The sequence below is a fragment of the Mustela nivalis genome (genome assembly GCF_964662115.1).
Source record: "Mustela nivalis genome assembly, chromosome: 17".
In the NCBI taxonomy this organism is placed as follows: domain Eukaryota; kingdom Metazoa; phylum Chordata; class Mammalia; order Carnivora; family Mustelidae; genus Mustela; species Mustela nivalis.
This window is the reverse complement of record NC_139036.1, coordinates 37,820,222-37,838,158: the sequence shown is the minus strand read 5'-3', so window position 1 is coordinate 37,838,158 and position 17,937 is coordinate 37,820,222. Positions and strand designations below refer to the sequence as shown.

General features: G+C 49.0%; 1 protein-coding gene across 2 annotated transcripts in view; it reads right to left on the bottom strand.

Moving 5' to 3' along the window:
• The window catches only part of SPOP (speckle type BTB/POZ protein), a 58,426-nt gene extending 58,028 nt beyond the window's left edge, over positions 1–398 (bottom strand). The window contains exon 1 of one of the 2 annotated variants that reach the window (XM_082704717.1): positions 100–398. The gene's annotated coding sequence lies outside the window, so the exon portion shown is untranslated. The remainder of the gene's footprint in view (positions 1–99) is intronic. The other variant, XM_082704716.1, reaches the window with a different exon arrangement.
• Positions 399–17,937: the final 17,539 nt, after the last annotated feature.

Genomic DNA, 17,937 nt, shown 5'->3' with positions numbered 1-17,937 from the left:
GGGGCGGGGGGAGTTGGGGGTCAGTCACCTCTTAAGGGAGGCGCCCCCCCACACTCCCACAGGACAACCCTCTCCCTTGACTCTCCTCCCCCCACTCACCTGAGAACGGCGGCGACAGCTGCTGGTCCCCGTCCCCCTGCGCTCGCTTCATACTGTCCGCAACATCCGGGACCTGCGGGACCGCCGATACACAAATACACACACACTCGGAACGCGCACACTCACACACACACACACACCGACACACACCGGCCGGGGCGTCATGGCGTCAGCACGTAGACGCAGCGAGCGCGTACCCGCCGGGCCCCACCCCGCGCGGCCTCCGCCCCTCTTCTCCCCTCCCTGAGTTCTCCTGCCCCTCCTCCCTCTTCCTCAAGACTCTGCCTACCTCCCTTACTGCGCGTGCGTCCCGCCGGCTCCACTGGACCGGGGGATTTGAGGGGAAGGAGGGGCTTGACTAGAAAGAGGCGGGAACACCGAGGGGGTTGCACGCCCGGCGCGGCAGGCTATGTGGAGGTGCGAGGACCAAAAGAGGCATACCAAGGGTGGGGGTCGGGGGGGGGAGTGGGGGGGGGGGTTAGAGGAGTCGGGGTGGGCAGCGTAACAATAAGGGCATTGAACAATAGCAGTTTATATTTGCAAGAAGTGTATGGATTACTGACACCTTTAAGTCGCATTCCCTCACTTTTTCTGAAAGCTTTGTGTCAGTAAACTATTTTTTGGATTTCATGATAATTCTAAAGACTTTTAAGTCACCTAGATTTTGGCATTTGAAAACAAAACCAAGGACCATCCTCTTGGGGGAAGGCGGGCATGTGGGTGGCTTAACTAAAAGGGACTTTATTCAGTGACAACTTGTTGTCTTGGACACCCAGGTCCCCAGCTGGCCTCACATCCCGGCTCCCAAGGGCCATCAGTGACTCCTGGGTTGAGTAAAAGAAAAAAAGCCTCCAGCATCTTGGCCCTTGGAGGGAAAAAAAAAAAAAAAAAAAAAAAAAAAGTCATCCCCATGTTAGAATGATAATATGTCAGTGGTGGGATATTTGTGTTTTTTTTAAAGATTTTATTTATTTATTTGACAGACAGAGATCACAAGTAGGCAGAGAGGCAGGCAGGGGGAGGGAGAGGCAGGCAGGGGGAAGAGGAAGTAGGCTCCCCACTGAGCAGAGAGCCCCATGCAGGGCTCTATCCCAGGACCCTGGGATCATGACCTGAGCCGAAGGCAAAGGCTTTCACCCACTGAGCCACCCAGGGGGTCCCAATGGGATACTTATTATTGCTATGATCCTTTCCTTTAGCTTAAACTTTCAAAAATTGTTCCTACAGAGTCAAGCCAAATAATCCAGAGTAGGTTTTGTCTCTTTTCCACACTGAGATAGTATCACTACACAGATACACGCACTCAAATGTCGGAGGCATTGGACCCAAAAGAGCAGCCAGGTGAACCTGCAGGTCATAGGGTGATGAAGGGTGGGTCCTGCCTTGGGAACAGCTTCCGGAAGCTTTGCTGTCATGGGACTGTCTCCAGGAGACTGTGCTCACTTGTCTCCTGCCACATGCGTCCTGGCGCCAGGTGGCTGGTGAATTTGTTCATTAGGGAAGGCTGAGAGCCCATGAGCAAAGCCACAGGGGTTTGGAAAGAAACCCCTGACGGAGCCAGGCTGCCTTCTACTTTCAAGTACACGGGCATGCCCTACAATCCCACAATTTAGAATGTCCTAGGAAAGCCCTCCATGCTCCTAGAGCTTGTTCCAACCGTATTTCAGACAACATAATCAAGAAATGGAGATCCTAACTTCCACCATGATGTGAGTGCTGGGCCTACCTTGATTAAAACAAAAAGAGCTTTCGTCACCTAGTAGGCTGATGCTTGAAACTTTCCAGTGAGGTTCCGCTCATCCTCATCCTCAGTAAACATGCATTCCTTTAGCTGAAGCCAGCAAGGTTTTCGGTTCTTATGAAAATTCAGAGTGCCCCGTGGGTAACCAGGTAACCCAGTTCAAGTAATTGACTCCTGGTGTCACTGAGGCTGTTCAGTTCCTGTTCTCTTCACTTCAGAGTTCACAGGTTGGCAAGGAAGAAAGAAAAAGGGTACCCCTTGGAGGGAGGAGCGTAGAGGAGGGGAAGGGGTGCAGAAAAAGGAAACTGGAGGCAGGAACAGCATAGTTTAGCCACCTTACTCTTGGGGCTAATCAATCTGGTGTAGTCAGATTCTGCCTGGCACCCGGGAAGGGACTCCTCGGGGCTAGTGAGTCTGTGCTAGCAGCTTGTCCATGCCAGCCCTGAACCTCCAGAGATCTGGAAGGACATGAGTACTACCCCATCTGTAGCCTGGTGAAATGAGGCTCCCGTTCTGCTGTGGGGACCATCCCGCCCACCCGAGATGTGATCCACCATCCTCTGTACAAAGGGCTTTGATTTGGTGTGGATCTGATTAAATGCCTGTAGATGTCCTTGGAAACACTGTGTGGAAGAATTTTAAACAGCTTCTCCTTTTTAATATGCACTTCCTCTTCGGTTTTAATTATTTTGTTCCTACATTTTCCCTTTCAATTTACTAAAATCTAGAAATGTAATTAGAGCAGAGGCTGGGCTCAGAGAAAGCTGCCAGGATTTCTACAGCATGATTAAATATACGAGGCATCCCTTTAGTGTGGGACTGAAAAATAGGATTCTCATTATTATCTTCCTCTTATCCAGGAAAGCATCAGCGCCACGTACAGATACAGATTTATTGAAAACGAAGCACTAATTAAAAACTCACCCAGCCTCTTCGCAAGGTTTGGGGGGGAAAGTGTGGTTACTTCATTATTTCCTCCATTTACTGTTTTGTTGTTGTAACTGCCGACAAGCAAGAAGGCCCCCACCCTTCAAAATAAAATTCTTTCTTTCTCTTGAGGGACTTAATGAGGGTTTTATCTATGCAACAACAATCAAGCTTACAATGGCACCAATTCAATTCACTGCTCCTGTGGTGGTAGGAAACGTGCCGAACTGCGTTTTCTTAATTCCAAAACACAAATGACAAAGTATTCATTGGCCAGTGTGAGCCAGGTCTGGGCAAGGGCTCCGTCTCAAAAGACCGCAGGACATCTGGTCTTTATGCTGCCAATGAAGATCTTCGACTCCACTGTACAGTCCAGTAAGCAAAGGCGTGATTTCCCTTGAAGCTGTAGGGGAGGTGGAGGCAGGCAGGGCTGAACAGAAGAGGAGTCCAGGCTCCCATCCAGTTGTAAGCACTGTAGCAAGATACAGTCCTCTCCTCTCTCTCAGTTGGCCAGGCAATGAACCCCAGCCCCAGGCCTGCCATGGTGGAGCCCTGCAGGGACATCAGAGATGTGTATGCAGGAAGGAATATTCTCAGTGGGGAGACCTGGTCCAGTGCTCTGGAGGTTCTCAGTCTAAAAGAACAGAGACAGGTGACATACTCTGGGACACAATTGTAAAACCATACGCAAGGAAGCATGCCAACAAGATCACATTGACGAGGTGGTACTGAGGCCACAAAGGGGTTAATGGAAAATTGGCAGTGGAGAACTATCGATCGATTGATTAAATTTCATAGCAAGGTAGCTATGACTTAATTAATGAATTCCAGCTTCTTCGTCAGGAGACCCAAGTTCAACATGAACACTTATTATAATATAAACTTGGACAAAACCTCTGCGAGCCTCAGTTTTCCCACCTGAACAATGGAGAAATTAATGTCCACCCGGTCATATTGTTGTGTGGGTCAACTGAGATGATATTTGAACGCAGCAGAGTCCCTGGCACAGAGGAGAACCCTCTTATTTAGGGTGTGTTACTGAATGTGGGTTTAGGGATAAGTGTTCATAGAGCTGCTAGTCTCCAAGCCCTGCCTTCATCTGTACACCATGCTCCCTCCTTTTCTCAAATTCGTTCAAGTTCTTTGGGAAGAAGGAAATCAAAGGAACTGCACAAGCTTCTCAGCCAGAACATAGCCACTTGCTAGCTGGGATCCATGAACAAGACTTGGAGTTTGTTTCCTCACAGATGGGTCAGGCTCTCTGGTCACGAGAACCACACCCGCTTCTAGCTCTCTCAACCCAAACTGGAATTTACTGAAGAAATACCTCTGGCCTCCAGAACTAACAGGACCTCAAGAATCAGATTCTGAAATCTGGCTGAAAATCAAAGGTTCATGGAGAAAGACCAGCCTTCTTCAGCAGGACACTGTGGCCGGGAGGTCCCACGGCTGGCCACTGCCACAGAGTGCCACCGCTGGACACGTGGCTTCTACTGCTACAGAGGCAAAAGATGTCTAAACTTCTTCCATCTTTGTGCCTCGTGCTGCAAACCCCAAACGCAGGCAGCAGCACCCAGTTGACCTGTCTTGGTCAACGTCCTGGGCCCTGACTGCCATGCTGCTACAGTACCCATGGTGAAATGTTTAGCACTCCTTCTTCCTGATGTTATCCACAGCAGAGGGCTTGCAGAGCAGATGCCCGAGACCAGTTCTCCCATCTTATCTGCGACGTGGGGGCATCCATCGTAGGGTAATAAGTGGCATCAAATGACATGTTTGTTCACAAGGGCTTGGCATTTGAAAGGCATTAGGATACTTTGCTTCCTTCTTTAATAACACGAAAGGATTATAATGGTGTGGTTATCTGAGGATCTGACCCATGTGCTTGCAGATCAATTGAAGTTCTGAGTTTGTTTTTAACCAGGAAAAATGGCTGGCAAACATGATGTCTGAGGAGTGGAGCACCAGGCAAAGAAGCAGCTGTGGGAAAGAGCAGAGAGGAAATGGCAACTTTGAGTCCTAACGTTCCTCTCTGATTTTTGCCTTGGACTGGCAAACCAGTTGTCTCGTGCATCTTTAACTGGGTCTAAAAGTACCTTGAAGTCATTGCTTCCAAATAAGTTTTAGAGGGCCGATAGTCATTTTCAGCAAAGAATGTATTGGATGGAGATTATCTAGAATGGACATTCTCCATAAGAATGGAGATTATATACCGTTATGAATTATTTTCAGTGGGGTTTTTTTGGTCCTATTCTGAATTGGATTGATCTACCACCTGTTGGCATTTGCCCTAAAATAACATATACCTAAATGTAGATCGTTAGGTTAGCAAAAACACATTTTTTTCCTCTGCCTCAACTCAAGTAGAAATTACTTTAGATTTTATAATTTTAGATTATTCTTGCCATGGCTCTCCTTTATCAAGGTGAATTGATTTCAACTGGAAGTTTACTCTATGTTAGAATCCTATTTTTTAAAAAAAGAATTTAATCTAAAATTCAATTATAGAAGGTCTGTGCCACAATGAACAGTCAACTAGCACTTACTGAATGCTCCCTGGGTACAGAGCTTTAGCAAGGTAACTACAGGAGAAGTTGAAAGAATAGAAATACTTCCCTCATTCAGATAGAGTTTTCAGTTTAGAATTTAAAGAACTCCCAAACTGGAAGGAACCATAAAGATTCGTCAACCCAGTGGTTTTCTAATGGCCCTTGCTTCTCAAGCTCTGAGCTTCTGAAGATTTGCTACAGGGGCTCCAACGAAAGGGGTAGAGGGATCAGTGAGGCTGGGAAAGGTCAAGTCAAGCCAGCCTGGTTCTCTTTCCACTCAGTGAAGCCAGGAATCAGGCATCATCCTTCAACTCCTTTTTCCCCCTGACACCTCACATCTGATCCATCAGAAGTTCCCAGAAGCTCTCATTTCAAAGTATCCCTTGAATCCATCCACTTCTTTTGATTTCCCAGTTCCATTTAAGTCCTAGCCACCATGCTCTTTTGCCTGAAACACAGTGAGGGGATTCTAAATAGTGTCCCTAGTATTTGGCTAGTCTCTCCATCCATTCTTCACTCAGCAACCTGGACAACCTAATTAAAACTTAAGTCAGATTATGCTGCACCCCTGCTCAAAACCTTTGAATGCTCATGGCACCAAGAATAAAATCCAAACTTTGTAACCCCTGCCTACAGGAGTCTTGGGTTCAACCACATCTCATGTTCCTTTTTCCTTGTCTTCAGCCATGCCAGGCGTGTGTCAATTCTTAGAACCAGTAAAGCCCATCAAGACCGTTCCCTCCATGGATGTTTTCAGTTACTGTTCCCTCTGCATGGAACACTTCCACCCTGACTTCTCACATGGCTCCTTCTTTCAGGTCTCAGTTTAATTTCACATCCACAGAAAGCCTCCTCTGACCACCTATGCTATCCCAGACAAGGACCTTCCATTATCTTCGATCATGGTACTCTGTTTACTTCTCTCACATTACTAACAACAATTTTTAATTTTTTGAGTCTTTACTGGTTTATTATCGGTCTCGCTTAATCAAGGTCAGTTCCATAGCAGTCTGTTCCACTCTCCAGAACGTCCCAGCATTGGGCACCGTGCGGACACGTGGACAGCTGGCACTTCATACACACTGAACAAATGAAGGAGGGAACAAATGAATGGCAGAGAGCCCTGGTCTTGTCTGGAATGTGAGGGAAGACTGGATTAGATGTTGGAAGCCTACCTAGAAGGTCGATGTGGAGAAGGAGAATGAGGAAGGAAAACACCCCAGAGCTGTGGAGATCCTCAGGCCAGGGGGAGAGTGGAGACTGCAAAACTCAAGGGAAATGAGTAGCTAGAGACAAAGAGCAAGGGGGGAAAGGGGGGTGCTGTGGGAGGTGGGGCAGAAGGGTTAGGCAGAGGGGGGCCTGGGTGGCTCAGTGGGTTAAAGCCTCTGCCTTCGGCTCAGGTCATGAGAGCCCACATCGGGCTCTCTGCTCAGCGGGGAGCCTGCTTTCCTCTCTCTCTGCCTGCCTCTTTGCCTACTTGTGATCTCTGTCTGTCAAATAAATAAATAAAATCTTAAAAAAGAAGAAGAAGAAGAAGAAGAGGAGAAGGAGAAGGAGAAGGAGAAGAAGGAGAAGAAGGAGAAGAAGAAGGAGAAGAAGGAGGAGAAGAAGGAGAAGAAGGAGGAGAAGAAGGAGAAGAAGGAGGAGAAGAAGGAGAAGAAGGAGGAGAAGAAGGAGAAGAAGGAGGAGAAGAAGGAGAAGAAGGAGGAGAAGAAGGAGAAGAAGGAGGAGAAGAAGGAGAAGAAGGAGGAGAAGAAGGAGAAGAAGGAGGAGAAGAAGGAGAAGAAGGAGGAGAAGAAGGAGAAGAAGGAGGAGAAGAAGGAGAAGAAGGAGGAGAAGAAGGAGAAGAAGGAGGAGAAGAAGGAGAAGAAGGAGGAGAAGAAGGAGAAGAAGGAGGAGAAGAAGGAGAAGAAGGAGGAGAAGAAGGAGAAGAAGGAGGAGAAGAAGGAGAAGAAGGAGGAGAAGAAGGAGAAGAAGGAGGAGAAGAAGGAGAAGAAGGAGGAGAAGAAGGAGGAGAAGGAGGAGAAGAAGGAGGAGAAGGAGGAGAAGAAGGAGGAGAAGGAGGAGGAGAAGGAGGAGAAGGAGGAGAAGAAGGAGAAGAAGGAGGAGAAGAAGGAGAAGAAGGAGAAGAAGAAGAAGAAGAAGAAGAAGAAGAAGAAGAAGAAGAAGAAGAAGAAGAAGAAGAAGAAGAAGAAGAAGAAGAAGAAGAAGAAGAAGAAGAAGAAGAAGAAGAAGAAGAAGAAGAAGAAGAAGAAGAAGAAGAAGAAGAAGAAGAAGAAGAAGAAGAAGAAGAAGAAGAAGAAGAAGAAGAAGAAGAAGAAGAAGAAGAAGAAGAAGAAGAAGAAGAAGAAGAAGAAGAAGAAGAAGAAGAAGAAGAAGAAGAAGAAGAAGAAGAAGAAGAAGAAGAAGAAGAAGAAGAAGAAGAAGAAGAAGAAGAAGAAGAAGAAGAAGAAGAAGAAGAAGAAGAAGAAGAAGGAGAAGAAGGAGAAGAAGGAGTTAGGCAGAGCCAGCAAGCCTATTTCCTCTAGGACCCAAACCCAGACCCAAACCCCAGGGCCCAGAAGATGGAGTTCCTGAAGGGATGTCAGGGCACTCTTGGCAGGAGAAGGATGACCCTTTGTCCTGGTTTTCCTTCTGCTTCTCCAGCTGCTCTTTCTCAGTCTCCTTTGGGGCTCTGCTTTTGGCCATCCTTTTTATATCCATTTTCCTTGGATTCTATTCGTTTCCTCTCCTCCTCACACTGCCCTCACTTGCCTCAAGATCGACCATTCACTTTCATGGCTCCATGACCACCCATCTGCTAAAGAATATTCCAAATCCATCTTGAGCCAGATCTTTCTTGAGCCTCCCACTTGACATACCCAACCAGCCTGGTTCACACTCATGATAGCCTCAGATGGAGGCTATCACCCAGGCACCTCAGAGCAGATCTAAAACGTGCTTCTCTATGTCACCCAGGCACCTCAGAGCAGATCTAAAACGTGCTTCTCTTCCAGGCTTCTCCGTCCCACCAAGCAGCTGAGTCTGGAAACTGGGAACAACCCCCAATTCCTCCAGCCCACTTCAGACACACCTCCATGTTCTGACAATTCCGTCCCTCAATTATGGCCCGGCTCCGCCTCCTTCCTTCCATCTTCATGGACACTTCCCCAATTCTTCCCTGAATGATGGCCACCTCCTCACTGGGCTCCCAGCTTCTGGTCTTCCCCTTCCAGTTCATTCTCTGCTCTGCAGCCAGAGTCAGCTTCCTTAAATGCCAATCCAATGAACTTACATCTTTGTGGGCAACACTTCCATGGGTATCCATGACCCTCAGGATTAAGTCCAAACTCCTTAATAGGGCGAAAGGCTCTTTACCAGGGACCATGCCTTTGTCTCCAGGGGGCTCCCCTACCCTCCCACCCTGCTTAGCAACACCGATTACCATCACACACAAAGCTACTTTCAATTCCCGAGAGTAAACCAAGTTCTCTCTTTTTGCTCGGGCTATTACTTCTTACTAGAATAGTCTTCCCCACACCTTTCCCTGGCCACCTTCGCCTGGCCAATTCTCTGATGCTTCTCCAGGCTTTGATTTTATCCATCTGTTCCTCCAGGCAACTGTGCAAGTAAGACCCCCCCCAACCCAGAGCTGGGGCTCCCCGCTGTTCCCCTCCCTGCACTTTCCCCCTAAGTCAAACTCATCCAGGCCCCATCTGTGTCCCTCATTAGGTGGAAAGCTCCATGGGGGTGGGATTTCTTTTTCTTTTCCTCTATCTCATTTCTAGCACCAAGCTGTGTTTCTAGCACGTAGTAGGTATTCAGGTAAAAGCTTGTGGGAAGCATAAACAGAAGAATGAGTGATATAAACATTCCTCTAAGGACCTTGGTTCCTGAGGTTTCAGGCACAAGAAGCCTCCAGCATCTTCCTCTTCCTGTCTCCACTGTTTGGCCACAGGCCGGTCAGCAGGCTGGTTTAGGCACTCTGAGCACCCACTCAGAGGCTCTTTGACTCACACCCTCTGCTTGGGAGCCCAGCCTTCCCTTAAAAGGCCACCATATCGGAAAGTGCCTGTGATGGCATTTATGAGCTCTATTTTTAATCTATGTTGGAAAAGTCTCAAAGTTAATTCCCAAGCCAAAGACATTAAACTCAGGAACGTGGATGAGCAAGGAAGCATCTATGTGACGCCTTTGAGTCACGGCTTCGTTTTCTGTGGCAAAGGCCTCCTGTCTTCCCTGTCGATGGGCCCTTGCTTTTAAGGGCTGGCTAAACGACTCTAACGAATGTGGATCCCACATTCGTTAAAACTAGATCCTGCAGCCCTTAATGCTCTGGGAAATGGTGTTCTCTTCCCGAAGATTCTCTTCTGGGGCCCTTGGAGTAGAAGGCAGAACGGATTGCCAAACGTCTCCCAGTTCATTCCAAGCAGTTTTCCACCCCCATCCCCAAATGGAAATGAATCGTGGGTGACAGCATTGCCAGCAGCAGGGCGGCTGGAGGAGAGGGCTCCCCACGAGCCTGGCCAGAGAGATAATTGGATAGAGGCTACAGAATGAGGAAAGTAACCCAGCAGGGCTGGCGAGCAAGTAGAGGGTCTGTGCCAGGGAAAGGATTTGCCATCAGAACCGCAGGGAGAGAGAGAGAGAGAGAGAAAGAGAGAGAGAAGGTAAGAATATGGACAGAGGAAAATGACAGCAAAGGATCCAGAGAGGGAGGACAGGGAAGAGGGAAGCAGAGGCGGAAGGGGTCAGGTAGTTCATGAAAAAGGTCAGGAGAGAGGGTGCATGAATCTCCCTTTAACCCAAGTAAGGTAGTCTGGGGAAGAGGATGTTGGAGAGTCAGAAAGATGGTCAGCCACACTGCCTTGACCCCCACAGGAGATTAGAAATGAGAGCCAGGGGAACATATCAAAGGTTGTTCTTATTCCCAAATGCAAAGTACTGAATTAACCACCATCCCTCCCTCCTGAAACATGGAAAAGCTAGATTTCATTAAAGGGTGCTAGAACCTAGAGGAGTCTGGCTACTGTTGAGTCCCCTTCCCCTTTCCCTTAGCAAAAACCTAAACGATCCAGGGTCCGTGCCCCCCATCCTCCCTTTCCTGGATGCTGAAACACAGCCCAGGAGCACAGCCCCCCTCTGTGCCTCTGGCTTCTCTGGGACAGGGACCAGACTTAAAGTTTGGAGTCTGGGCTGAGTCAGCACCGCCTGTGGGAGACATTGCTTCCTGGAAGTCTTGCTTCAAAGCTTCTGGCTGACCAAGTGCTGGTAGGGAACAAGAAGTGCCCTGCCTGGGAGCTAGAGGTGGCTCTGACTTTCAAGAGACCTCTCACCAGAAAGTCGTGGGGCAGAAATTTCCCTGGTCCAGCTTCCAGAGTGAATCCTATGTACTTCAGCCTGCCCCGACACACTCGCCACTCTCGGATTCAGAAAATAGCATTTTCCAGACCTCACAAGAGCTTTCATGGCCAATATGGAGGCTCTGATTCCCGAATGATCTAGTCACTTCTCCTGAAAATTAGACAAAATGTACTTTCTAAGCCTCAGATGTCTATCTTCCAAAGGTACGTTTTTATTCATCAGGGCAGTAAGAATGCATATGAGATGCTCTGTGTGGGCACAAGGCAGACTCCTCTCTTGATGAAAAAAAAAAAAAAAAAAAAAAAAGGACAGCATGCCATTCGTGGAAATCAGCAGACTGCTCCAGGGGTCAAACTCCTGCTCTGTTTCTGAGGGGCTGTGACGGGGAGTCTAAGTTTCCCCCCACCCCCACCGTCCTTCTCTTTAACTCGCATGTTTTGACTCCCCAATGCCAGGCAAAGGGTCATTTTGATTATCTCGCTCTGCTCAAGCGAGCCCCCCGCAACTGCTTGCTATGCAGTGGGCGCTCTAGCGGGGAGGCGGTGGGTGGCAGCAGCTGCCAGACACCTTCCCCTGAGGATGTATCAGTTGGTACCAAAAGCCTATATAAGCTCTTTCTGATCTCTGTGCCAGCGACTACAGGTCCTGGAAGGAAGCCAGGAGTCCACCACGAGCCCTGCCTTCTCCTCCCTCCCATCCTCTAAGAATGGGGAGGGAGGGCTTGGGAGCCCACCAAGAAAGGAGCTGATGGTTCTTAGACACATTTTCCAGCTGTCACACCTGCTAGCATGGGAACACACTCACACACACAGGCAGTCTCGGCAATAAACTGTCTCAGGCTTCCTTGGTCCATCTGTCCCATGCCCAGAGCAAAAGTAACGAGAACTTCCATCAACAACCTGTTGTTCGCCCATTTGTGTCTCTCCTACCTCCCTCCCTTAGGTCCTTCCACGAACATTGATTGATGTGTAACACCTACCGCGAGCCAGTCACTGTGTTAGGGGAGAAAGACACAAGGACTTGGTCCCCAGGGGAGGAAAAATATCCATAAATATTAATCAGGGGCAAGGCAGTAACATAGTGTTGCCATAGGGTAGGGGGTGAACCAGTGTGGCCCTGGGCCAAATCGACCCTATCTGCGTGTTTAGTTTAGGGGGCAAAGAATTTTAAAAACTGGGAGAGTTCACGTAAAAATCGGTATTTCCTTTTTTTTTTCTTTTTTTGAAATGACAGATTTGGCAACAATCGGGAAGAAGTGGTGAGCCACTGTCCCCTTTGGACAGAACAGAGTCTCAGTTAGTCAAAGCCACACCCCTCCACCTCTGCACCCCAGCCCTTCCCTATTAACTCCAACTGGCAGGCTTCATTCGTTCAGGCTTCCTGAAACAATTGTGCACAGGTGTTAGAATTCGGGACCCTTAAAATAAAAAGCAAAGCTGTCGGAGGACCAGAGGAGGCAACCATCAACTCTGCTGGAAGGGGTCAGATTGGTTAACCCCAGAACCAATTTAATTTTTTAAAGACTTTATTTACTTATTTTCTACTGAGCCACCCAGGCGCCCCACCCCAGAACCAATTTTAAGTGTCATGTTGATTTGATAACTTGCTGATTGTTCTTCCCCTCCCCACCCCCATCTATGGTGCACAAGGGAGGGGCCGTAGTTGGCCGCCTCGTGCACAGTATCTCCGCGCGACGCTGAGTGCCTGGTACCCGGCTTGTCTCGGAACATGCTGGTGCGACGTGTTGAATGAATGGAGACGCTGGAAGCACCAGGTGGGAAAGGGAATTCCAAGCAGAGGGAACTGTGGGCACAAAGGCATGGCAGTAAATAGTGTACAGGGAAACTGCAAATAGTTCGCGGTGAATGGGGATGCTGGAAGTGTGAGGTGGGTGGGATCACGGAGGGTAGAAGCAGCAGGAGTTGAAGCAGGGAAAAACAGAGTCTAGTGGGATCCCGAAGCCCTTTTCATGCCGCGCTCTGATGGTAACCATGGACCCTTCGAAGAGATTTAAGGAGTGAAGTAACAGGAGCAGATCTTGTTTCAGAGATAAGTCTGGCAAGGTGTGAGGTGGGGAGAAGGGAGCTCGGGAGGGAAGGCAGGAGCAGCAAATAGAATTCCATTCAATGCCCCACTTTCTCTTTCCCCCGGAAGCGCCATTGGGGATCTATTTTAAGAAAATGGTGCCCCCTGCCGACGAGGTCTAGGCTTGCACCTCCCCGGGGCCAAAAGGGGAATTCTACGGTTGGCCCTGAGCAAAAAAGTACCTGCAGGCTCTCCGCGCAGGATGGCAAGGGGTGATGTATCTGAGAGGAAAAGAAAGGCCAGCGAGAACATGTGTAATAATGACTAATGCCACAGGCTTGTCAGATAAATACGCAACACTGGCTAAACTTGAATTTCAGATACACAACACATGTAAGAATGCCTCAAATATTGCACACATAATTTGTGATATAAGAATTTAAGTATGTCAGGGGCACCTGAGTGGCTCAGTGGGTTAAAACCTCTACCTTCAGCTCAGGTCATGATCCCAGGGTCCTGGGATCGAGCCCCACATCGGACTCTCTGCTCAGCAGGGAGCCTGCTTCCCTTCCTCTCTCTCTCTCTCTCTCTGCCTGCCTCTCTGCCTACTTGTGATCTCCGTCTGTCAAATAAATAAATAATGTTTCTTTAAAAAAGAATATAAGTATGTCACAAGTATTAGATGAGACATACTTATACTTAAAAAAAAAAGTGTGGTTAATCTGCAATTCACACTTAGCTGGGCATCCTGTGTTTCTATTTGCTGAATGGGATAGTCCCAGATAAAGTGTGTGGAGGGGCCCGGAAAAAAACAGAAATGACCTTGAATGGATCACTCTATCTCTGCAACCTCACCCCCACCCCTCCTCTAAGCACAGCTGGGGATGGTGCTTTCTCACATTTTGTAGTGGTGCCCAGTTACACCACTGTATTTGGGAAATGGCTTTGGATTAAATGAGCCCCAGGATGATGGTGGATACTGTGTATGAACCCCTTTGAGAATCTGGAGAGCTGTGGACTCTTCACAGAAAAATGAAACCAACCAGCTTAACATATGTATTAGCGCTTATACCATTATGCACACACAGACACTTTTATTTTTTCATGCACAGACACTTTTTCTTAAAATTTCAGGGAGTTCCAAGCCTTCACATAAGAGTGACACATTCCTTCTAGGGCTGTGGTCTCGATGTGGCAGTTCTAGACCCTGAGTAGGAGGAAATGGTGTCCAGTCAGAACCTAAACGGAAACGTGGTGGTTCTGCTAGCTCTGGCCACCCACATACCAAGACACAGAAGTGGGCAGCAAGAAACATTCAGTCCCTCCCCTTCGTAAATGCCATGAACCTCTTTCCTCTTCCGCTTCTCCCAGAAAGAACAGAGAATCAGGCCTATTTGGACAGAAAACCCACCAGCCCTTGTGGACTCGTGCCTCAGCCAAGCGAAAGGCACTGGATGAAATCACTCCCTAGTCCAAGACCCTCTTTGTTCCCCTTCCCACCCTTTTTGCCATGGCAGGCATAGGCTGCTGGTTCTAAGGACTACGTGCGTCAGAAATTGCCTTTAATCAGTAGGTGAAAACCTTCCAGAGTTAATTCTGAGCTCTGAGCTGGGTGATCAAAGCCATGGCCGGAACATTTTGGGAGCAGATATTGGAGCAGGGTGTTCCAACTCTCCAAGTTTCCCTTCTACAGCAGTTACTGGAAAGTTCTCTGATCCCCACAGCCTGCTCTCCTCCTAACACTATAGAGGAAGGCAGAAGAGGCCCAGGTCAGGGGGATGTTGTTTTCAGACTCTCCGAATGCTCTAAATGATGTAAAATCGTTGTGGGCTGCTTCCATCTTTGTCAGCATGTTTGTGTGACGTTCCAGGGTCAGTGGACTGCATTGTGGAGTACAGCCCCCAAAATGACCACGTTGTATTGTGTGAAAAATCATAAAGATATATCCTACAATGTATTATCATAGAAGAGTATTTTATGTTGAACATTTTCTGTAACTAAAAAATTATTTCATCTACACCATCATGATTTCCAACTATAATTTCTTTGGAAGAAGGGTCCTTATCTTAGAGCGCTTCCTAAAATTTTTAGAGTTAAATGGCTTGTTTTAAGCCATATTGGTGATAGATTTGTTTTAATATCCTTACTTAAAAAAAAAAAAAAAAGTAGAAAACCAACCCCCCCCCCATATTATTTGGAAATTCTACTGGACCGGGAAATCCAAACGACTGGGAACCAGTGGCTTAGCTCTCTGACCTCGGACATGTGGGAAGTGCAGACTCACTTTCGGGCCCTGCCTTCCCACAGCCATGGGACTTCTGGCTGATGTACTCCAGCGGGTTTTGGGTTCCCTATCCCAAATGTGGGGAGACTTGTCCTGGCCTAAGCTCTCCCCAGGAGGGTTGCTGGGACAAATTCTCGGGAACTAAAGAGCTCTGGGAAAGGAGTTCAATAAATATGTGAGATTGTGGCTCCTGAAGACAGCTGGTGTGCTTTCAGTGGGAAGAGTTGAATGATCCCGCAGAGACCCAGGATAATTTCTCTGCCGCGGCATCTGGAGAAAGTGACCAGCACCACCACTCATAAAATGTGCAAACTGTTCCACTGACAAGCGGGATCAGACAGCACAGGCAATAGGCCTCCTGAGGAGCTCTGCCTCTCCCCCTCTGAGGGCACAGGTCCAAGATGCCACTAGGACTCAGGGAACCTCGCGTTCTAGTTCATCTCGTAAGCACATACCCAGGGACCTACCGCAGGTCAGCCAGCCTTCCCTAACCTGTTTTTCCATTTCTCTAAAGAACAGAGGGGCTTGCTTGGTCCTCTTCACAAGGGTGTCACAGGGCTGTGGAAAAACACATCATCTGTTCTTAAATGCCTCGTCTGAAAGATGGTCCACAGGGAATGTTTAATTTCTGTCCCTTTAAAAACAACACTCTTTCTTTCTTTTAATGTTTAATTCTGTAAGAGCTCCCCCCCCGCCCTGTTTTCACCCCAAATCACATTGGTGGGTCACTGCCCTCACATGAGATGGACAGACCACTTTTCTATACGCCTGAGCACCAAAAACTGAGGAGACTAACCTTAAGGTTTGACCAAAATAGGCATCAGGTATAGTACACCCCAAACTAAAAGTACAGTGTTTGGGGAACTGGTGCACTGGCTCCCCACCGCCCCCCGGCTTCTACACATAGCTGAGAATTAACTACAGATGAAAAGTCTTTTGATCTTGACAAACCTGAGGCATCGGGCCGCCCAGGGTTAGCGATCAACACCACTTTTGTTGGAACTTGCCTGGTATTTCACATTTATCAGCCCTTATGCCCCAACAGAGCGCTGCTGACTCTGGGCAAACCTGGCACACTGGGCTCCCGAGATCCTGTAGGTAAGCACGTCACCAAGCGCAGCGACAGCTCACGCCATGTCTTCACCTGCTCCCCTTTGGGCTGAACGACAGCCTTAGGGCACAGCCACTGCTCCCACTTGACCTGACTGAAGGCAGGAGCAAGCGAAGAGGCCAGGCAGTTGAAAACCCCATTTCCCACTTGGCTCTGCTTCCACCACCTTTCATCTTCCCACACGCTGCAGCTCAAGCCTCGCCTTGCCCAGACACTTGGTTGTTAGCTCTGCGTGTCTGAGATGCAATGGTTTACTTACCCATCTCTCTACCAGACTGTGAACCTCCCCAGAGGGTAAGCCCTGGTCCTACTCAGCTTTGAACTCCTAACAAGTTCACGGTGCGCAGCACACAGGAGTGATGGGTTAAGATGGGTGCTGAGTAGATAGACCAGCAGCGGGCTCTTGGCACATGGTAGGTGGGACGGACTTGCTCTAGTAGCAGGTGTAAGCCGCACTGGGCTGTGGAAGATTGTCTTGCTCTTTGTGCCTAGCATGAAGCGTCTGTGAGACAGCTAGTTGGGAAGGGCAGAGACTGGAGGTGGAAGGGATTGGTCCGATGGTCAGGACAGCAGGCCCTTAGGTCCCTGGCACTGGCCACACGCTCTGACCACCCATCCAAGCCGCAGAAGACAGCTTGGAAGAACTAATGATCCAGAAGGGAAGGGGCTAATTGATGCAATCTTTGGGATGTAAAAAATTCCCAAAAAAACAGAGAGGGGAAAGGGGGTGGAGAAGGAAGGAAGTTCAGCCAGATGTACTTTAAACCTCTTCTCTCAAGGAGCTCAGAATGAGAGGGGGCCTTTGGGGGCAGAGCTGCAGAGACACCGGCGCCCCTAGAGAGCGACAGGAGCTCAAGTGAGGCTGGCTTGAAAGGCTGGGGAAGGGTGGCAAGGCAGCCGCTCAGGAAGGAGGCTGGGCTCCCAGCTGGAGAGCCACGGGGCTGGGGCTGCGGAACAGATGGAGAGAAAGTTGCAGCTGGTGGAAATGCACTTTCATGTGTAAAGTTTGGTCCGTGGAGGATTGTGATTTCCAGCTCTGAAGGCGGCCGTGGGCAGGTGGCTCCGCTCCATGCTCCGCCTTCTCCCCCCATTGCCACCCAGGAAACTTGATGGGGGCTCTGTGCCAGCACCCTGCCACCAAGCTTTCCGCCAGCATCCCTTTCAACAGGCAGAAGTTGGCATGGGGACACGCTGGCAGGGCCACGACAGCAGAGGACTGCAACGCTTTAGCAGCCGAAAGGAACAGGGGAATAGGATTAATCCAGCCTCCCCAGGAGGAGACCAGGTGGACTGAGAACAGATTCGGGAGACAGGATGGAGGGAATCGACCTTCCCAAGCTGTTCATGATATATACATCGGCTCTCCACTCCTGGTGGAGCACAGACCACACCGGGTCTGCACTCCAGGCTTGAGCTCTGGCTGAAGAGGAGGCCGTGGGGAAATGTGAAGCACAGCAGACTCTAAGGCTCTGGGCTCATTTCCACCCCCGCCCCCAACCTCAAGGGAGGTTTCCTGAGGAAAAACTGTATCGGGAGTTCTTAAGGAAATATTTGCCCACCAGAGCTTGAACAGATAAAATGATTTTGACATTCTCTGGCTCTAACAGCCAGCCACCTGTCCTGGCAGATTCAGACCCTCACCTGCGGGAACAGAGGCCACAAGGCCAACTGCAAATCTATTCAAGGTCCTCCCTGCAACGCTTGGGCTCCCGGGGGAGTGAGCCACCCAGCCAGGTTTCCTGCACCTGAGTGGGAGTTTGGGCAAAGAGCACCAGCCTCTGCCTCTTCCTCCCCCTCCTCCCCTCGAGTTAGGCTGTGCTCCAGGTCGTCCAGAACAGAAACTGCCAACTCTGTCTTA